Consider the following 6968-nt stretch of genomic DNA (forward strand, 5'->3'; position numbering starts at 1 on the left):
AAATTTCTCTAAGGGAACACGCATGTTGTATGCATATACAGGAAGTCTTGGAAACACCACGCAAACAACCAATACCCTTCATGATATTCCCAACTTATCCTCAGGAGGTTTATTCTTACGTTCATCCTGTCGTTTTCTTATTTTTTTATATGGAAAGATGAGATATAGAGAGTCTAATGTCTGACAGTATTGACTTTGTAACAGGGACTTTTTAGTTGGCTGCGTGTCAAAAATGTGGTAACTTCTTTAATATTTTGTTGTTTTGGAAAAATAAATATTTAACAATTTTGGTTTAAAGTAGAGAAATTAGTACGGCTCAGCATGTAATTTGTTGTAATATTAAAATTTACATGTGAAAGTAACATGTTGTTTTTGTTTTTTTTTTGGTTTTACGATTTCGCTAGGGTTTCCTTAATTATACTTATTGTCATATTTTTGCCATAGTTATGATAACGATCATAATTATATGTTATAGTTAATAATTATTTTTATTACTAGAGCAGAACTAAATTGAGGATCAGTTAATGAGTACTTTAAGTTAAAGTTCTTTTATAAGTTACAAGGTTACCTTACCAAAATGGTAAAAGGAATTACGTATTTAAATTATGATAGAAGATGTTATTCAAAATTACCGATCTGTTTTGAAACGTGATTATTTTGAATTTAGTCGAATTTTATGTATAATAGGGTGTCCTGTGGAACACTTCTTTCTAGAAATATCTCTCAAACGGTGATTATTAATGTACTAAATTCGAGAAAAATAAAAAAAAAATTTTGAAAAGCCCTACCAGCTATCGAAAATATTGATCTCCGTACATTTTTTTAAATGTTTTTCTGTGTAAGCTAAATTTGACACCTCTCAAACTCAATAGATATATAGATAGATAGATAGATAGATAGATAGATAGATAGATAGATAGATAGATAGATAGATAGATAGATAGATAGATAGATAGATAGATAGATAGATAGATAGATAGATAGATAGATAGATAGATAGATAGATAGATAGATAGATAGATAGATAGATAGATAGATAGATAGATAGATAGATAGATAGATAGATAGATAGATAGATAGATAGATAGATAGATAGATAGATAGATAGATAGATAGATAGATAGATAGATAGATAGATAGATAGATAGATAGATAGATAGATAGATAGATAGATAGATAGATAGATAGATAGATAGATAGATAGATAGATAGATAGATAGATAGATAGATAGATAAATAGATAGATAGATAGATAGATAGATAGATAGATAGATAGATAGATAGATAGATAGATAGATAGATAGATAGATAGATAGATAGATAGATAGATAGATAGATAGATAGATAGATAGATAGATAGATAATCGCGGGGTACCGCAAGGCTCTGTTCTTTCCCCTACCCTATTTCTTATCTTTATAAATGACCTTCTACGTCAAACTTCCAACTCTATCTACTATTTTGCGGATGACAGCAGTATCTGCCATTCTTATTCATAAAATTATAGCCCTCTAGAGATTGAGGCAATGAGGAGCAATATGAATGAATCGCAAAATCTCTGAATGGGGTCGTGTTAACAGAGTCGATTTTAACGCCCGCAAGACTCAATGTTGGTTTTTTTTTTAACACATAAACGCTTGGCATTAATTGTTGTTCCATCTATATATATGGGTGGTGTAAATATTAAGAAATCTGAAACTCTTGATGTTCTGGGCATGAAAATTCAGTGCGATGTCCGCTGGACTAAACACATTTTTCAAGTGTCGAAAGAAGCATTCAAGTGTCTCGGTTTTTTGAAACGGTTCACTCCATCTAATCTTCTTACTATTTACACCACTTATATCCGACCGAAAATGGAATACAACTCTCATATATGGGCTGGAGCTTCGAAGGCGAAGGTACTTATCGGTGACAGTAGGGTATCCAACTCTATTGATTCACTGCAGCACCGTCGCAACGTGGGGTGCATTTCACTATCGATACTACAATGGAATGTGTTCCTTTGAAATTAGGGAACTTGTTCCCGATACCCGTATATTGTTGCGTAACACACGTCTTTCTTCAAGAACACACCCATTTGTGGGAGATTGGCCAATGGACCGCACAACACACTACAGGGAAAATTCATTCTTCAGCCGCACTGTTCGTATGTGGAATAAACTTCCTGCAGAGGTATTCCCTGTCACTTTCGATATAAGAAGATTTAAATCAAAGGTCCACAAACACTACTCCATCTATTCTCTTTCCCACAATCTATTTTTCTAGTAGGGATCATCCCTAGTAGGGATCATCCCCTGAGTGCTGGTCCAATTAAAAAAAACATAGAATTATAATCACTTCCTTGGATGTTATGAAACATCACATCCACAGAATCTCAATAAATGCACTTAGTGTTACTTTTGAAATGGTGATAAATGTAATTATTTTCTAAGTACTTTATTTATCTTTCTTGCTGGTTACTTTTTATCTCGAAACTGGTCACTCTAAATTACTTCATAATCTATCTACAACATACATTTACAAGTACTAAATGAGTAACTTTTTTGCATGTGTATGGATTAGGGATGCCAATCCCGAAATCCCGATCCCGAAAATCCCGGGATTTTTCGGGATTAGAAAATCCCGAATCCCGGGATTTGCAAAATAAATCCCGGGATTTTTTCGGGATTAGGATATCCCGAATCCCGGGATTTTTCAAAATGAATCCCGGGATTTATTACTAAAAAATTTTTTTAAATTCTTTTTTGAGCCATAATTTCATTCAATTCGCTTCAAAATTACGATCTTTGTTTATTTTTGACTTATTCAGCACAGCTATTCTTGTACATTTTGAACCTTTTATTTTTTAAAGTGGTATGATACCAAATATAGTACATACAAATTTATTTTTTCATTTCGTCGTAGACCCAAAAAGTATACACATTCTTTGTCTATAGTAGATATAAATTTGGACCAAAATTAACACAAAAAATCCTAAAAGCACCTCCTCTGAAAACCAATTTGATGCTAATATTAATGTATTGACCAATCAGCAATTTAATGAGATTCATTTTTAAAATAGAATCGATTTGAATCTACAAAAATAATACAAAAATTGTGTAATATTCAATTTCTGCGGCTTTTCATACAAATTATCATATTTTTTAAATTGATTCTCTTAAATGGAAAGTATTTTGTTGTCTGCGTAGTATTTTGAAATAATAAACCATTCCTCGATTGAAATTAATCATACCTTTTCAAATCTATTGATTTCAAATTGTTCGAATTCCATCACATACCGGAATATTTATTTATTTTATTTCGGCACAGTCAAATATAAAATAAATTTTTAAATGATATCTAGAATGTTTTGCTTTACAACCCAGCAAAAAAAAGAACTTCCAAAGAAGCGAAAAAGAAGTAGAATTTACTCCATGGAAGTACTGAAATATAACTGAAGAAGTGATGATTTTAACACAGGCTTGTCATAGGAGGGATGTCCTTTTTATTTGATTCCAAATTTACTACTTCTGAAGTCATTCTCAAGAAGTAATTTTTATGATCCTTTTTTGCAAGTTATTCGAAAGTGAAATTGTATTATTATAGAATTCAACTAATTTGCTTTAAATAATTTTAAAACTATAAAGGGTAATAGATACATGTAATAAAACAGAAGCCGAAAAGTAAAATGTTTTATCTCCCAAGAATGTAAGAACAAAAAAATATCTTCAGCTTTGAAAAAATATAATTATTTTCCAATCTTCGGAAGTCTTTAAACATCACTTCCTCAGAAGGTTAAAAAATTCACTTAGTGCTACTTTTAAAGTGGTGATAAATGGTATTCTTTTGGAAGTACTTCGTTTTAATTTTGCTGGAATGCTTTCTATAAATCTGAGTGATAACAGTAAAGGTAAATTAAATTGTTCTGAATGTAGATAACATGTTTCAAAGAAAAGGTTCATTTATGATCTAACCTGATATTCGAAGGATTGAACGTTATATTTATTATAACCTATTGGTCCTACACCCACCTTAAAGTATACCGATCGAATCAGAATCGCTTTCTGAGTCGTCGTTTGACATTAGCCCCCATTAAAAAATATCTTAAACGTCCAAAAATTTACTTATAACCATTAGTATCGCGATGACATTCAGCATAACTAACCTTTATATAAAATTACATGCCTCTTCCCAAATGTTTGAGGATCGGCCCATATTTGACCCTAGCTCCCATATAAAGCCTCTTTTAGAAATTTAGTTTTTCATCAATAAATTGCTTAAATACATCGGAATTAAGGTAAAATTCAACAAATTTTTTATGAAAAATAAATAATTTATCTTCTGTCGATTAATTTTCACAAGATTAAACAATTTTCTTCACAAACATGAAGATTTCAGATTTTCATGTATAAAATAATTAAATTTATGTAATCCCGAAATCCCGTAAAATCCCGAAATCCCGAAAAATCCCGGGATCCCGAAAAATCCCGGGATCCCGAAATATCCCGGGATCCCGGGATTGCAATTTTCAAAATCCCGAATCCCGGGATTTGTAAAAGCCAGTCCCGTTTGGCATCCCTAGTATGGATTGCGTGTTTAAAAACTTTAGTCCTGCGGGAATTTTTCATTCATTTAGAGTAGAGCTGTTATCGGGCGTGAATGGTGTTATTTTAATGTTTAAAAAAATATACATACACACATTTCTTAAATTACATACAACATATTTTTTTCGCAAACTCTTTTGCACTCCTTTTTATAAAATTTTGCAAAAAAAATCGTATTGTGCCCTTTATTACATAATAATATCTAAGTACATAGGTTTATGCCTATGTACAAGTCCTTAAGGATTATATTTGTGTATTTACTTAAAAAACAGGGGTGCATAATTTATATGGTACCTTATGTACAATAAAAATATTGTATTTTTTTAACAAATATAATGTGGTGGTTTTAAATTTTATATAAATACAGAAAATGTTTTTTTTTACAATGTGACTGTTTTGAAGGTCAACTATATGTATGAGCTTTTGTGATTCATTTGTATTTGTTTTATATGGATTTTTTTATATAAAATGATGACTCATAAGAATTATTTGTTGTTTGAGACAAAAAATAAAAACAAGTGTGAAAATTATTTACACTTTTGTTTTTTTTTTATAATTAATTCAATTATAATCATCCCATTTTTGTAACTGGTTTCTACCCACATAGAGTAAAACTTGATATCGTTTTTTAGAACTATTCGAACTGGTCGAAATGTACTATATAATTTTCCAATTAACTTATGTAAGATTTAATGTATATTAATTTTAGATACTTTTAAAATTGAAAAAAAAACAATACAAATAAAAAACCACTTTACGATTCTGAGGATTCATGCCCTAATAGTTTTTCAGATATGTGATTCTTGGTATTTAATTCGTATGGGTGATGATGCCACACCAACAACTGCAATTTCACCAATTTTTAATAAAAGTTAATATGGATTTCAGTGTTACCCGATCATTATTTGAAGATTTTATTTCTAATAGTTTTCCAGATATTTGATTTTTTTATTTATATGGGAGGTGCCTCATATTTTTCCCCAAACGTCAATGTTACCCATGCAAAATTTGAATATTCTACCTCTAATAGTTTCCCAGATATACGAATTTTTGGATTTAATTTCTATGGAAATGTCTCGCCTCGTCCCGATAGGTAGCCCGACTTTTTTTCTAAAAGTACTTAGGAATGTTAAAGTTGTTTTAGGATTCTAGTTCTAATAGTTTCTCTGACATACACATTTTTGTACTTAATAAACATGGGTGGTTTCCTGCCCCCGATTGCTGGTCCGCCAATTTTTTTTCCAAATGTTCACATGCATGTTAAAGTTGCTCGTGCAAAATTAGAGGCTTTTAGCTCTTATACTTTTTCAGATAACAAATCTTTCGTATTTTATTAACATGGTAGGTGCCACGCCCCCTATTGCTACTACGTCCATTTATGCTATAAATTTTCACATTGATTCTAAAGTTACTTTGAATGAATTTGATCAGTCTAAGTCTTATATTTTAAGAGTTATTCTAAATTAAAATTTTACTTAAATGGTAGTTGCCACACCCACTGCACTTATGCTGCCCATTTTGTCCCCATAAATAATTTTAGGAATGTAGATATTGTAGTCTCTGTGATATGCGATATTTAATACTTATTTTGTATGTAGGAGTGGCTCCACGCCTACTTGAATTTTCGAAATAAAAAGTAGCCTAAAGTTCTCTCCAAACATATAGGAAGACAATGGGAAAATTTCAGAAATATATGTCCAGCTGTTTAGCAGTCCATAAGGTCCAAACAATCCTCTACCCTCTCTAATCCTAACTGCTCTAACAGTTTTCCTGATATATGAATTTTTATATTTAATTCATATGGGAGGTGCCAAAGCCAAATTATTACCCAAATGTTCATATGAGTGTTGGAGATCTTCGTGCAGAATTTAAGATTCTAGCTCTAATAGTTTCCCAGATATATGAATTTTTGTCATATGGAGGTGACAGGCCCCCCTAATATATGTCCGCCCATTTTTCAAACAAATGTTAAGATAAACGAATCCTTGAATTTAATTTATATGGGAAGTATCACGCCTATAAAATCAAATGTTCACATTGATGTCACAGCAGTTCGTGCAAAATTTTGATTTTCGCTCTAATAGTATCGCGGATATACGATTTTTTGTATTCAATCCGTCCCCTAATGAAAGTCCGCCCGTTTTTCTTTTATATATTCTCATGGATGCAATGGTCTTTGCACAAAATTTTAAGATTTTGTCTATAATAGTTTCCCAGATAAATGAGTTTTAGTATTTAATTCGTATGGAGGGTACCCCCGCCCCTATTTCTAGTCCGCACATATTTTGTGCTAAACATGCATGTTGATACTAAAATGAGGACTCTAGTGTTATATGGGGATTAGGTCAATTACGGTCCAATCCACATTAAAATAGTTTTTTATTAGA

The sequence above is a fragment of the Lucilia sericata genome, unplaced genomic scaffold (genome assembly GCF_015586225.1).
Source record: "Lucilia sericata isolate MDLA Ls3-8-SP2 unplaced genomic scaffold, ASM1558622v1 Contig002006F_arrow, whole genome shotgun sequence".
Lineage (NCBI taxonomy): Eukaryota > Metazoa > Arthropoda > Insecta > Diptera > Calliphoridae > Lucilia > Lucilia sericata.